The sequence below is a fragment of the Thamnophis sirtalis genome, unplaced genomic scaffold (genome assembly GCF_051295495.1).
Source record: "Thamnophis sirtalis isolate CommonGarterSnake01/CBP01778 unplaced genomic scaffold, rThaSir2_p1.2 scaffold_6, whole genome shotgun sequence".
In the NCBI taxonomy this organism is placed as follows: Eukaryota; Metazoa; Chordata; class Lepidosauria; order Squamata; family Natricidae; genus Thamnophis; species Thamnophis sirtalis.
In genome coordinates, this window is record NW_028261386.1 from 84,842,403 (window position 1) to 84,856,683 (window position 14,281).

The 14,281-nt window shown below is 38.3% G+C and overlaps 1 protein-coding gene across 3 annotated transcripts in view; it reads left to right on the top strand.

The window, feature by feature from the left end:
* The window catches only part of EPM2A (EPM2A glucan phosphatase, laforin), a 77,018-nt gene that overhangs the window by 6,455 nt on the left and 56,282 nt on the right, over window positions 1–14,281 (top strand). The gene's annotated exons all lie outside the window — the stretch shown is intronic.

Consider the following 14,281-nt stretch of genomic DNA (forward strand, 5'->3'; position numbering starts at 1 on the left):
TCCTGGTTTCTGCAGATAGTTAGGTAGGGTATGAACTGTTGGGTAAGGGGAAGGTGTAGTGATACCCACTTTAAAGGTATTTGATCACTTCTCCCTGGTCTCCAACCTCTCCTTTAGGAACAATTCTGTTGAGTAGGTGGTAGTCCATCATCTACTGTGATGGAATATAGTCTGGACCCTCAAGAGGCAGGGAATGCATTGCAGAGGAACAAGAGATAACTCAGTTTGTGTGTGTGTGAGGGTCAAGATGGCTCTTCCCTAATAATTCTCAGAGTATACACTTTATGTGGCTGGCAATTTGCTTTTGGATTCTGTATATGGGTGAGCGGCAATAAAGAAATCTGCTTTGAATAATCACAATGGGTCTTTCTTGATTTTGGTAGCTTGGCATCTAGAGAGGGCTCTAAAAATATAGATTATATATTTGAGGTGTGTTGGCAGAGGCGACTGGGTGGTGGTGAGCTGGTGGAGGTCAGCTGGTCACATCGAGATGGCCGTGGAGTATTGTACTTAGACATTTGTTATTCTGGCTGCCTGCTGTCTATTTGAGCTAAGATCGTCCACAACTCTCCTCTATACATTCCTGCTTTATTTTCTCCCTGTGTCCAATTCTTTTTCCCCATCTTTCTCCAGCCTCCTACTGCATCCAATAAAATCTTCTCTCCTCCAACCCTTTACCCACTGTCATACTGCATTTATCCCAAAGAAGTTGTTCTGAAGCCCTTGTCCCTGTCTTTTTCTCTATTTTTCCTCCTTTAAACGCACCAACACACTTGCCATTTTTTTCCTATCTTTCTGACAAATATGACATATGATTTTGAGGTTATGAAATAAATACTGAAATGTTGAAGGAGATACCACTGGGTTTGAATTGTCAGAAGAATGAAAAGGTCTGCCAGACCACTGAATTTATGGAGCTGTAGGAGACAGGAGGAGGCCATTTTTCCATTTAGAAGAGTCTTGCAAGAAAAATGGCAATTGTGCCAGAATGCGTCCATTTGAAAGAGTTTTTGCAAGAAAAATGGCAAGTGGGTAGTGTGTTTAAAGGAGGAAAATAGAGAAAAAGATAGGGCCAATCCTGAACTAAAATAACCATCATAATAAGAAGGACTTATAACAGAAGACCCATAGTACATTAACCCCAGGCCTGAATGAAATCTTGAAGCTTTCTGGAACCTCAGACAGGACACTGTCCCTATGTTTGCAGAGATGCTGCTCCAGAAGGGGGGGCATAGCTTTTTAGCTGCTTATAACATTTTATCAGACCTGCCTCTGTTCAAAATCCAAGAAAGAAAACCCCCGACTCCATTGAGGTATAGAAGATGTACTTTTACTGAGTTTGAAATGATAGTGGTGAAACCAAAGCAAGATCTGCTTCAAAAGGTGTGAAAGTTACATGTTAAAAGTTTCCCCAAATCCACACACTCCCAGGGACCCAGGCCAAAAGTCCAATCCACATCCCACATAGTGCCATGTGAAGTACAGGTATTTTCGTCCATCTGGAGTTCTAGGAGGATTGGCCACGATTGGGTGTAAACAACGCCATTCAGCAGCACAGTAATTCTTGAGAGCAAACCTCCCTTTTTCCCCACATGGGCCTTCATCACACCAGCTCACTTCCCAAACCCCAATGCCATATCCCCCACTCCCCGTTTCTATGGCAGCCGATAGCAAACATGCATCAAAGGAAAACCCAGGCTGAAGATCCGGCTGACACATTTTTAGATTTTGTAAATCATATTGAGTTTATCAGAATGGGCAGCTATAATAAATCAAAATAAATGAATATAACAGCTTATGGATCTAATAATATTCCTTTTCTGTCACATTAAGGAATTCAGTTCAGTGGAAATGTATGGAGGATTTCTAGTAGTGCACCAAAGTTTTCTAAAAACTTCAAGCATTCCTGCTTTAAAGGTTGTCTATGCTATACTCAAATGGAAACATTATTGTCCAGCTTTTCCCAGCAGAGCCTTGAATCTGCAGTGGGATTTTAGCAGTGTTTGCTGAGAAGTTGTGTTGCTGTGTTCCCAGTCAAAAAGGAGAGTGCCAGATTGGGTGCCCAAAATATTTTCATATGGGGACTTGCTTTTTGAGTACTATTTAGTATACTAAATGATGTCACTAAAGATATCTTGTTGACACTGATTATGCCCACTTGCTACAGATGTCTTTGTCAGCTGAAAAGCTTCTGAGATTTAGGAGCCCTCCCAAAACAGTGTTAATATATCCCCAAAGTATCTACTAGGTGGGGAGGGAAGTTTGAATGTCTCTTCTTATGTGAGCCTAAGCACTTGCTTTTGCAAAGGCAACCATTGGATTATAAAACTGATTAGCAATAGAGCAATTCTGCTTCACATCATCCATGCTTAATTTTTGTAATTCTTCATCATCACAAGACATGGTAATAGAGTTAAGTTAAATTAAAAGCTATTAACTTAAATTAAAAAGAGAATTAGACAAGTTATATGGTAGATAGTTTTCTCAGTGGAATTAGCTGTGATAGATAAAGAGATCCGCTTAAAAATTTGCTATGGGATGATGTTTTCCTGGAAGAACAACAGCAGAAGGCTGTGTCATATTATGTCTGAGTTTCTGAGAGACATATCCATAAAGGATTGGCATAATTCATCAAGATAATCCCTGTGTTCTTAAACAACATTTTGGAAGAAAATTTCATGAAGAAAGATAACTCTACAAACAAGACAGAATTATTTTATCATCACCACTATCTCCTTTAACAATATTTAAAAGCTTTTTTTCTCTCTCTTTCCCTTTTTAGAATTTTCCCATAATAAAGAATACATTTTTCAAGATAGCAAATGGGAGCTACTTTTGGGCTGTTTAACCAGTATAAATCAATGAGGCCTAATGTGGTATGCTTTAATCATTATAAAAACACTCCACCACTGAAACAACATTGAAACAACTGAAAAGCAGGGATGAAAGATCAACCATATCAACAAAGCAAATTTTCTTTTAAATGATACATGTGAGTTGTATAAGTGAAGTAGATTCACTGTCAAGTGATCTAAACCATATGTGTTTATAGTCATAGTTCTTTACTAACAATCACTATTCCACCATACTTCACTTGACAGAGACACCTTTCTAAGTAATTTGTAAGTAAATTCTCAGTGAGACAGTGAGACAGGTATCTATCTATAAAAGGGTTCCACCACAAAACCGCGATGCCCTTATCCGCGCCGACATAAGTGCGGAGGCAAATCCGCGGCGTCCGAAGCGCTAATAAAAAAACGACCCTACCGCCGCGACAACAGCGCGGTGACAGAAGGGCGTTCTACATGCTTCGTTCTTTGCCTCCAAAGATAGCCCTCCTCCTCCAGCTGACAGCGGCAGCGGGCACGGGGCAAAGCGGGCTGCCCAGCAGCAGCAGTCCACGGGAAGGGTCCAGCACAGCCGCGGGGGGCATCAGGAAGCGGAGGAGGACGCGGCAGCGGTGGCGGCTGAGGCTCTCCCGGGCCGGCGAAGCGGGCTTGCCCGGCGGAGGCAGGCTGCCCTCTTCTTCCTCAACAACATCTCCTTGGACGGGCGGCCTCCGCCGCCGGCGCCTCCCTCGGAGGAAGAGGCAGGGCGGGCGGGCGGCGGCTGAGGCTCTCCCGGGGCCGGCAAAGCGGGCTTGCCCGGTGGCGGCGGCCGCCCATCCAAGGAGATGTTGTTGAGGAAGAAGAGGGCAGCCTGCCTCCGCCGGGCAAGCCCGCTTCGCCGGCCCCGGGAGAGCCTCAGCCGCTGCCGCTGCTGCGTCCTCCTCCGCCGCCAGCGTCGGCGGCCCTGCTCGGGACCCCCGCGGGCTTCCTGCTGCCCCCCGCGGCTGAGCTGGACCCTTCCCGCGGGCTGCTGCTGCTGGGCAGCCCGCTTTGCCCCGTGCCCGCTGCCGCTGTCAGCTGGAGGAGGAGGGCTATCTTTGGAGGCAAAGAACGAAGCATGTAGAACGCCCTTCTGTCACCGCGCTGTTGTCCCCGCGGTGATGACGCGCGATGATGACGTCGCGACTTTAGTGACGCGATTTAATCTCCGCTATTTTGCGTAGCGCGGTTTTGTCGTGCCACGCTATAAAAGACCCAAATATCAATATAGAAGCCAAATATTTGGAATAGCTAAAAGAAACAAATGGGTCCGTCCTTATCATTGTATGTCCTTTCATTATTATAATATTAGGTAAGAAAAAGGGGGACACAACAAAAAATCTTGGGCTGTATCTTGTGTTGGCTTTGCTTTAGTGGAAAATGTTTCTCTGCAATTAAATTGGGCATCTGGACATAGACAGTTTCCCTTACTAACCGTAATACTTGATATCATTTCTTATTTCATTCTGGAGGGCTCCCTGTTCCGTAGGAGCTTTTCAGAGGAGAACGAAGTTTGAGTAAACATAGAACATAAAATCACAAGGTTCAAAGAGACATCAGAAGTATTCTAGTCCAATCCCCTGCTCCAGCAACAGACCTTATACCATCCTGGTCAAATGGTTGTCCAGGCTAATTTTAAAACCTCCCAAGATTGAAGCATCCACAACTTCAGGAGGCAAACCATTCCACTGATTAGCAATTCAATAGCACTTAGACGTATATACTGTTTCACAGTGCTTTACAGCTCTGTCTAAACAGAGTCAGTATATTGCCCCCAACAATCTGGATCCTCATTTTACTGACCGCGGAAGGATGGAAAGCCGAGTCAACCTTGAACCCCATCAAGATTGAATTCCAGGCTGTGGGCAGAGGTTACATGTAATAGTGTGTTCTAAACAATACATCATCAGGGCTCCTTAATCGTTTTCACTGTCAGAAAACAATCAGTTCTCGTCATTCGCAGATTCCATATTTGCAAATTTGCAAATCTGCTGGCTAAAATTTATTTCTGATTGTAAAATCAATACTCATGGAGCTTTCATGGTCATTCACGGACATGTATAGCGGCAAAAATTTGAATTGCCCATTGCATACGTCCCCAAATGAGGGTTCACTATTTGTGAGTTCAATATATACAACTTCATAGAATGTAACTACTATAAACAACAAGAACTGACTCTATTTTACTAAGTTTATTTGACTTACTTTACACCTGACTTTTTGGAGGCAAATATTATCTCTGAAGAACTTAAGTAGGTTATTCTGGGATCCCTGTGATATCCCATTTGGGAGAACATCATTTTCTAAAATGTCTCCTTTCCTTGGGAGTTTACATTAATTCTTCTTCCTTTGGAAATCCATAGAAATTCTGGTTGAGTTGTCTGGACTTTGACCCAACTAATGTTAATAAGATTTCCTAAGAGATTCATGCAGAAATGTGTTAGTAGAGGTGGAATTTACATTAATGGGACAAAATTAAAAAGAAAATGCCCTGAAGTAAAGTGGCAGAAAGAATGTCAACTAACAGAGAGTGAAAGCAAAATCTATTAAGGTGGGAAAAAAATGAAGGAGATGTGGAATAAGAAAAGCTTAAGGAAAGAGCTGCAGAATTCACCACATGTGGACTGTATAATGTGATAGAACAAATGGAAACAAGGAAAAAGTGACAATAAATTACATTTAAGGAAAAGGGATATCAGAATGTAACGAATTTGGTATGGAATGTACCAAAAAGACACTCAGCTTGTTGATCAGAAAGATCGGCAGTTCAAATCCCTGGTACTGCGTAATGGAGTGAGTTCCCATTACTTGTACCAGCTTCTGCCAACCTAGCAGTTCAAAAGCATGTAAAAATGCAAGTAGTAAAGGGAACACCTTAGTGGAAAGGTAGTAGTGTTCCATGCGGCTTTGGCATTTAGTCATGCCGCCCACATGACCAAGGAGATGTCTTCAGACAATGTTGGCTCTTCGGCTTTGAAATGGAGATTCCCCTGGAGTCGGGAACAACTAGCATATATGTGCGAGGGGAACCTTTACATTTACTTTATATCAGAAAAAAAGAGAGGGAATAATAGCTTAGCAGTTAAGCTAAGCTTGTCAGCTGACAAACTGATAGCCTGGGTTCAAGACCCAAGTATTGCATGACAGAGTGAGTTCCTGTTTTTGCCCCAGGTCTTGTCCACCTAGCAGTTCAAAAGTATGCAAATGCGAATAGATAAATAGGTACACTTCGGGAGGAGGAGCCAATGTTGCAATGAGATGGTTGTGTGGTCTCAATGCTCTGAGACCACAGCCAATACTTTTGCCCCTGGGTGGTCCAAATGGACCTAAAACGTTCTGAAGAGATGGTGAACAGGAAGAATACGTCTTGCTGATCTTGGGGATATCGCAAAATCCTTGAAAGAAGCAAGATAAGTTTTTCAAGCCGGTGACAAAAAATCCAGCCAAGGCTGACAAATTCGGGGCAGCTCCAAAACGGAAGGATACAGAAAGAGAAAGTGTTTCCAGCTGGTGAAGAATTTTTATTGTTTTAAAAAAGAAACTGCCTATAAAAACTCAAAAACCAATTTAAATTAAAGAATAGAAGAATCAAGCGGCATTAAATTAAATTTGGAAAGGTTTTGGACAGTGGTTATCTTACTTTTTAAATGTTATTTTCATGGATCAAATCTATGCAAACCTTTTGAAACTGATAGATTAAGTTTTCTTCTACCTTCTCTTTGTGACTCTCTGTAATTTACAAACTAAAGTCTTCCTCTTTTATTGCTGTGGGTATTTTTCTAATTCATTTAAAGATTGGACCTCTTTTTCTAATTTGAAATACAAAAAAGATACAAAAAGAAATGCTTTAATAATGTCTCTGCTCCGGAGGCTGGGAGGTTTCGGAGTTTTGTGTATTCAAAATGGAACTTTTTCTTTCTTTCATGGATTGCTTTGACTTGGCACCACAAGGTTTTACTGTTTGGCTACAGACTGATAAGAGCTCACAGATGTCCCTTTGAAGTATGTTTTCGACCAGAGAGAAGTGAGAGCAGCGTTCTTTGTGAATGTATGCTTTAATTTTGTTGATCTTTCAAGCTAGAGTAGCCGTGTTTGTCAGAATGACACAATCTCAAGAAAAAATAGAGGTCTTGACTTTGCAAAATATATTTTCAGAACTACAGAAATTATCAAATATAGTAGAGAAAAAACTGGAATTCCTAGAGCACATAACAAGAAAATATGATGAAAAAATTGAAAATGTTCATCAAATGCAAAACAAGGTGATTGAAACTCAAAAAACGGAAGTGGAAAATGAATATAAAGAGACTAAACCTGCTGAAATCTATGGTAATTGGTTTGTTCCTGAAAATGGAAAGAATGGAATACAGAAAGAGGAATTAAATGGAGAGGAAATCTATTTCAAAGGTCAAGATATAGAAGAAGATAAAATTAAAGAACCTATGGACTTAAAGAAAGAAATTCCATTGGCAAAAGTATTGATAACACTGCTGACAATCAAAGACAAACTGAATAAAGAAACAGAAAGAGGGCATCAAGATTATATGAGAGATCTTAGAAGCAAGTAGTTGCTAAGAGAAGTCCATACAAAGCTGATCAAGAAGATGATTAGAGGATTGGTACTACAAATGGCAGAAGATATGAGATTGTTTTGTTACTGGAAAGATACAGGTTGATAGATAGAAGAATATAACTTAAAACTAGTTAAATTTAGTGAAATTTAGTGATAATAGATATAGTTAAATAAATAATTGATAATGATAATAATGTACACAATGTGTAGTGTTATGATAAGTAATAATTGGATATGAATATTGAATGGTACCCATGAAAGGAAGATTAAAAATCCTTTTGGATTATATACAAAGGTTAATAAAAAAGAACTAAGATACAGTTAAGTTTTGATTATTAGGGGGAAAATGTTATGATACAGGATATAGTCAAATAAAGGAGGGATAATGATGACAACCTATATATATGTGTGAGTATAATATAAAGAAACTAGATGAAAATTGCAAACAGTGATTTGGAAAGGAGGATTAGAAAAGTTTGTTATTAAATATTATGGATGTTTAGCTAGAATAGGACATAAGGATTCAGTGTTATTGGAGGATTTTAGAAATATTAAATGAAATGCCAGTATGTATTATGTATTAAATCTTGGCATATTTTATGAGGAAGGACATTTAAATAATTATAGTCAAATAAAATGGAGGTATAAGGGTAACATGTATAAATATCTGAGTTAAAATACTTGAGTTAATATGAATTATGCTTGATGACTGTGGAAGGGATGCACGAAAGCCTTTTGTAACCAACTGATACACTTTCTACAGTATGTAAAGAAGGAAGATTTTATATGTTGTGTTTGTTTTGAAAATAAAAATAAATTCTGTTTAAAAAAAATAGGTACACTTCGGCAGGGAGATAACAATGTTCCATGTTTCACCACACACTCTGTGCTGCAATGTGATGTTCTGTTGGCCACATGACCACGGAATTGTCTTCGGACAATGCCGCCTCAATCAGTTAAGAAACGGAGATAAGCATTACCGCCTAGAGTCGGACATGGATACTTTTACCTAAAGGACAAACCTTTACCTTTTATGATGTACCGTTGTGTTATATCCTTGACTTATATTCTTTTAACTCCCAGCCCACCCACCACCACCATGTGAGAACTTATATTCTTTTTCTATGACAGATTTTGGCTACGTTGGTTGAGCTTTTTGATCATATCTTTCCTTTTGATATATTCATGTCTGTTTTTCTCTCCTATACAAGCTACACATTGTTTGGAGAACCTTGTTTTAATCTGCTTTGCAATAAAGCCAGTGGCTCTTTTTTGATATATCAGCTTGATCATCTTTCTTACGCTTCATCTATGACTATATGAGCAGTCCTTAGGCACTAAAAAGAGTGCTATGTGCAAAGATTGATCTGTAAGGCAGACTTTTGTGACTTCTTTGTTCTTTAACACGTTGCTGTGCAAGCAAATGGCATAGAAGAATTTTTGAACATTAATGGAACAACAATGAAGACTCTAAAAACCAATCTCAAATGTAATGTAACTTTTGAGGGAAATAATTATTTTGCTTTCTAATGTTTGCGATTTATTTTTATTTTGATCTTTTTAGGCATAGAAATAACTCTGTATAATATATCCAGGCTGATATTGGATTTTTTTGGTTCAGAAATGAAATACAGATTTTTAAAAAAAAAAGACATGGTATGCACTAAGATTTTAGTTTGTAGATTAATTTAATAGAAAGGCAGTGAAATAGCTGAAATAGCTGAAACTTAAAATATTTATTTTTACCACAAATTTTTACAGAAAGTAAATATTTGCGGTAAGCAAATATATTAAGGAATTGTGTGACACAAGCTGGATATGCATCTACACAACAAACAAGGGGGGGGGAGCCAATGAGAGTTTATAATTTGTTGAGGGATGGGCATACAATGGCAAGAAAAGAGAGCATGTTTATTCAATTTATATTCATTTGATAAACATTTCAGAAAGATACAATAATAATGTTTATGCTTGATTTTTTAATTACTTGCCCATAATTGTCGTATGCTACCTGGACTTGCATTTTTTCCAAGTTGGTCAGATAAATTAATAAACAATATACATTTAGAGTATAGTTTAGACAGTGATGTCAGAATTGCCATCAGAATAACTGGACTAATAGGAACAATTAGTTTTCCAGATTTTTAATAATGGTATTTAAATCTTTACCTTCTTTTCTCTATGTTCATGAACTGCTTGGTGCTATAGAGAGAATACCCCAATTACAAGAAGATGTTCAAAATCACTCTGCTTATATGTTTCCAAGTTGCAGTAAGGGGATCATACATTTTAAATCAAGCAAGCTTTGGTCAAAATAGTTCCCCAAATCTCTAAGACACTGAAATGGCTTTAATGCCTTCTGCAGTAAAATTTAGAGGTAAGTTTCTTCTGGACCTGTAAACGTAAAGCAAAATCTCTATTTGAGCAGAGGGGAAATTAGAAAACTTTTTCTGATCTCAATACAATCTTTTACAGCTGAGCCCAGGCATGATACTTGAAAAGGAGGAGAGCTTTGTGCTACCAAGCTTCAAGAGTCTGTAGAAAACAGCACTCACCAAATTCAGTTGCTTGATTATTGACCTTTTGAGGCTGCTTGGAGATCTTAAGAGTGGACATGGGATCTATATCATTCCTCCTTTAAAAAATTCCCTAACAGCAAAAATTAACAAAAAAAAATTACCATCACTACATCATTGGAAGGTCTCTTGTGTTCTTCCAGCTGGCAGGAGATTAAATTATTGGCCCAATCCAGGGAAAATTGCTCATCTCTGAGGTGAAACAAAGGGATCACTCACTAAATTTTGGAGTTTGAAAGGGAACCTCAAGGTAGGTCTACATGACTGATTTAAAGCCATCTACCTAAGCATTCTAATACAGGTGTTTATTTAAATACCATTTAAAGTTATAATGGTACTGAATGAGTAGTGCTTATGATCAGTCCTTAAATTCCTGCCATTCCAGTACTCCCACATTTATGCAATTGCGACCTGGGCCCTTGGCACACAGGTTTGCACTTAGCAATGGTTGAAGTGTCCCATGGTCACGTGACTGCCATTTGCCAGCTTCCCGCAAGCAAAGTCAATGTGGAATCTGGCATGGAAGGTTGCAAATTGTTTGTCAGGGTTCCAAGTAACACCCCCAATGAAAGAAGAAATGTGGCAGCCCCGAAGCTGCAAAGAAAACATGGCTCCCTGGGCTGACATTGTTCCTGTCATTTGCACCCTACCCACCTGGCAACAGCCACTCCTGATCTTCCATGCTCAGGCCACACCTCACACTGTACCTTAACTGCCTGCTGGCCTGCTTACAAGCACCCGAGGTTTGTTTAACAATCACAATTTTCACTTATTGATGGCAACAAGGATTGCCAGGATTGCCATTACTAAGCAATGGAGTCATATGATGTTGTACTTTACTATTGCATTGCATAGTGACAGAAATTCCAGTCTCAATTACCATTGATAAACAAAGACCAGCTATAAATATAATTCCAAAGTCGAGTAACTGGGAGTTCTTAGAATGGGGGAACACACATTTCTCTCTTGACTGGAAAACCTTTTTATACATAATTGGTTGGGATGGAGTTTCAAAGGCTAGGAAGAGCCAGGAGGAGGCCATTAGTTTCTCCTTCCCCACTTTTGCTCCATCTAGTTGGAAACGATAAGAACTGAATCACAAATTTTCCCTCCATGAAATACCTCTCAGCAGGGTCGGAGATTTCTCTTGAAATGTGGAACGTGGCACAAGGTGCTATTGGGGAGAATGCAGTGTCATACACTTTATCCAAATCCATAATTGTGAATGAAGTTAGATTAAATATTACCTTGATGGTTTCTTTTAATAAATAAAATAGCAATAAGACTTACATACTGCTTCACAGTGCTTTACAACCCTTTCTAAGCGGTTTACAGAGTCAGCATATTGCCCCCAACAGTCTGGGTCCTCATTTTACCAACTGCAGAAGGATGGAAGGCTGAGTCAACCTCGAGCTAATGAGCATTGAACTGCCAAACTGCTGGCAGCCAGTGATCAGCAGAAGTAGCCTGCAGTACTGCATTCTAACCACTGCACCACCACGGCTCTTATGCTTGCATTTGTTGAAACTGAAAAGCTAAAGCAGTTAATAGAAATGTGTTTGTCAACTGCTTTGAGTCTGCTTTGTTTAACTGTTGCTTTATTCTACTATGATTTCATTTATTATTTAGCTGTGGGAGAAGGAGTGGCAGAACCTGGGGGTGGATTTCAAAGAGGGATCAACCTAGAATCCCTACGCAGCCACAAGCAAACCCTGAAATTCCGTTTATTCTTATCTAACTCCAAGCAGGAGCTAAGCATTAGTTGAGAATATTCCTGTGCATAGGCAAGAGTAGCAATAAATTGGATAATCACATGTGGACCTGATCCTTGGCGTATGATATCTTTAAGAAACAGTAGATGATTAATTTTATTGATTTTTGAGGTGTGGTTTTTAAAAAAAATCTTGTGAATGGAAGTAGGAAAAAAGCAGAAATTAAAGAATAGACATAGGTTCTGAAATATCTATTATACACATTTTTAAGAGTGCATGTTCAATATGTTTAAAGGGGCAGAATCCATAATCAATTATCATTGATTGATCTCATTAAATTTTATTTTCATGTCTTCTGAAACAAGATGTAGGAATGGATATGTTGAATAATTGGGTCTGAAGACCGTGTCTAACAATAGCAAGCTTATTATTTATTCACAGTAATTGAATTGTATACTTTTTGTCACTTTGGTATGGAGTTGGTAAATGAATGAATAATTAAATCAGAGAAGCAACTCTAATTGACTTTTGCTTTGGTAGCAATTGTCATTCTCTTGCTTGAGAATAGCTAACTTTTCTTTCATTAATGTTTAGAGTTTACATTTATCATTTCCTTAGTTATAGTTCCAGAGGTGGGTTCTACTGGTTCAGACCGGTTCGGAAGAGTAGGTAGTAACTTGGCCAGGTACGCCCCCGAACCAGTTCTATCATGTTTTTTGCTTCTGCGCATGCACAGAAGAAATTTTTCACTACTGTGCATACGACAAAGTGTGTGCGCGAAGTGCGTCCCTGAGCGAACCAGCAGTAACAGAAGCTGGAATCCACCCCTGTATCATTCCTCTTATTACAGTGTATTCTACTAAATCCCTTTAAAAAGCCAGATGCTTAAATTTGTGCAAAATGTAGGAATAGGTATACAGATCACATAATGGTAATACTGAAAGGTCTGTACAGGTCATCAGTGGCTTAACAGGTACAATTCTACATGTTGGCATTAACATTTAAAATCTTAACTGCATCTTCTGTTGATAACCTATCTCCAAGACAAACTCTTCTGAAGATGCTCACAATATCAAAAACATAAGCTGTAAACTAAACACCTTAGAGATTTATACTTGGCCCCATTGCTCACTATTAATTCTAAAAATGTATTTTTGTCTAGCTTTTTACTATCAAGTTTAATGTTAATTGAGCTAATGCTTTTAGAAATTTGGTTAGCAACCTTGAGTCATTACTTAAGTAGAAAGGCAAGATATATATTGAATAAATATTTTTAATATTGAAATGAATGTATTTATGTTTATTTAGTTATTTTTATATGGTTTATATCCCATCCTTCCTCAAAGAGCTGAAGGCAAGGTACATATTACCCCCTCTTCAAAATTTTCCCCACAATGAGCCAGCATTCAGTAATATGATATGAATAACAGATTAATCCTACATCACCTAATCAGGATCCATGGTGGAGACACGACTTGAACCTATGTCCAGTCTCCACCTATGTTCAATTCAATATCTGGGAAAGGAAAAATTGAAATCTGTGTAGGAAATGGTAGCCTGTCCACCAACCTTTGAAAAACCCAGAATAACAGATCAACCACAGTACTATGATGATGCTCTCCAGGAATTTTTACCAACAATCCTCCAAACTATAGATTAGATTACAATTCCAAAAGATTTATGGAAAAGCATGTTGAAAGATTTTTTAAAAGGAGAGTCTAATGAGCTCAGGCTTAATTCCTAAGTGAACATTTGGTGAGAGATGTATTCTTGCAGCAAAAGAGATTATTACTGTATCATAAATGTTTCATCTGAATTTATATTCTCTTAATGGTCCTAGATATCCTTTGGGAATCATAAAAAATGCAAAGGTTATATTGGATCTCAATATGATTCCAGTCTCTTTAATCTTTATCTGTCTTTGGGTTTGTAGGGCTAACTCTTTTGTACAGAATTGTGGTACAGCCTGTTTTAATTGACTTTGATATTACATACACACAAACCTACCTTTCTGGTATAATTGGTCGTTTTTGCTACATTGCATCTTATTTTTACTGAGTGTCAGCTAGTCTGCCTGGAAGTTATACAATATGATTTGTAAGACCTGAATTTAAAAACAATAGCTTCAAAAATAAATTGTTCCAAATCATAGCATGTATCATTTTTCATACAGCAGATGGCACTGTGAATGCTCATAAGAAAGAAAGAGAGGAAAAAATTATGCCTGTTTACTGTGTTAAAATTCTGGGACTGAGTTAGTATCTAATAGTTGCCAGAATTCAAGTTACTTTAATTCAGAGCATAATTTACCAGTTATCTGCTCTAAATAGTTCTTCTGGCAATGGATTTAAAATAAGAAAAATAACAATATTAAAAATGAGATAAAACTTTTAAAGATATAATAGTATTGGTTTCTAAAACATGTACAGTGAATAAGTTATTCAGAATTCAATTTTTAGCTCATAAACAAAAAATTATAGTTAAAAGAGATTTTATTTTGTATCTTCTAAAAAATGTTAGATATTTATATCCAAAAACTATTTATCATTAAGC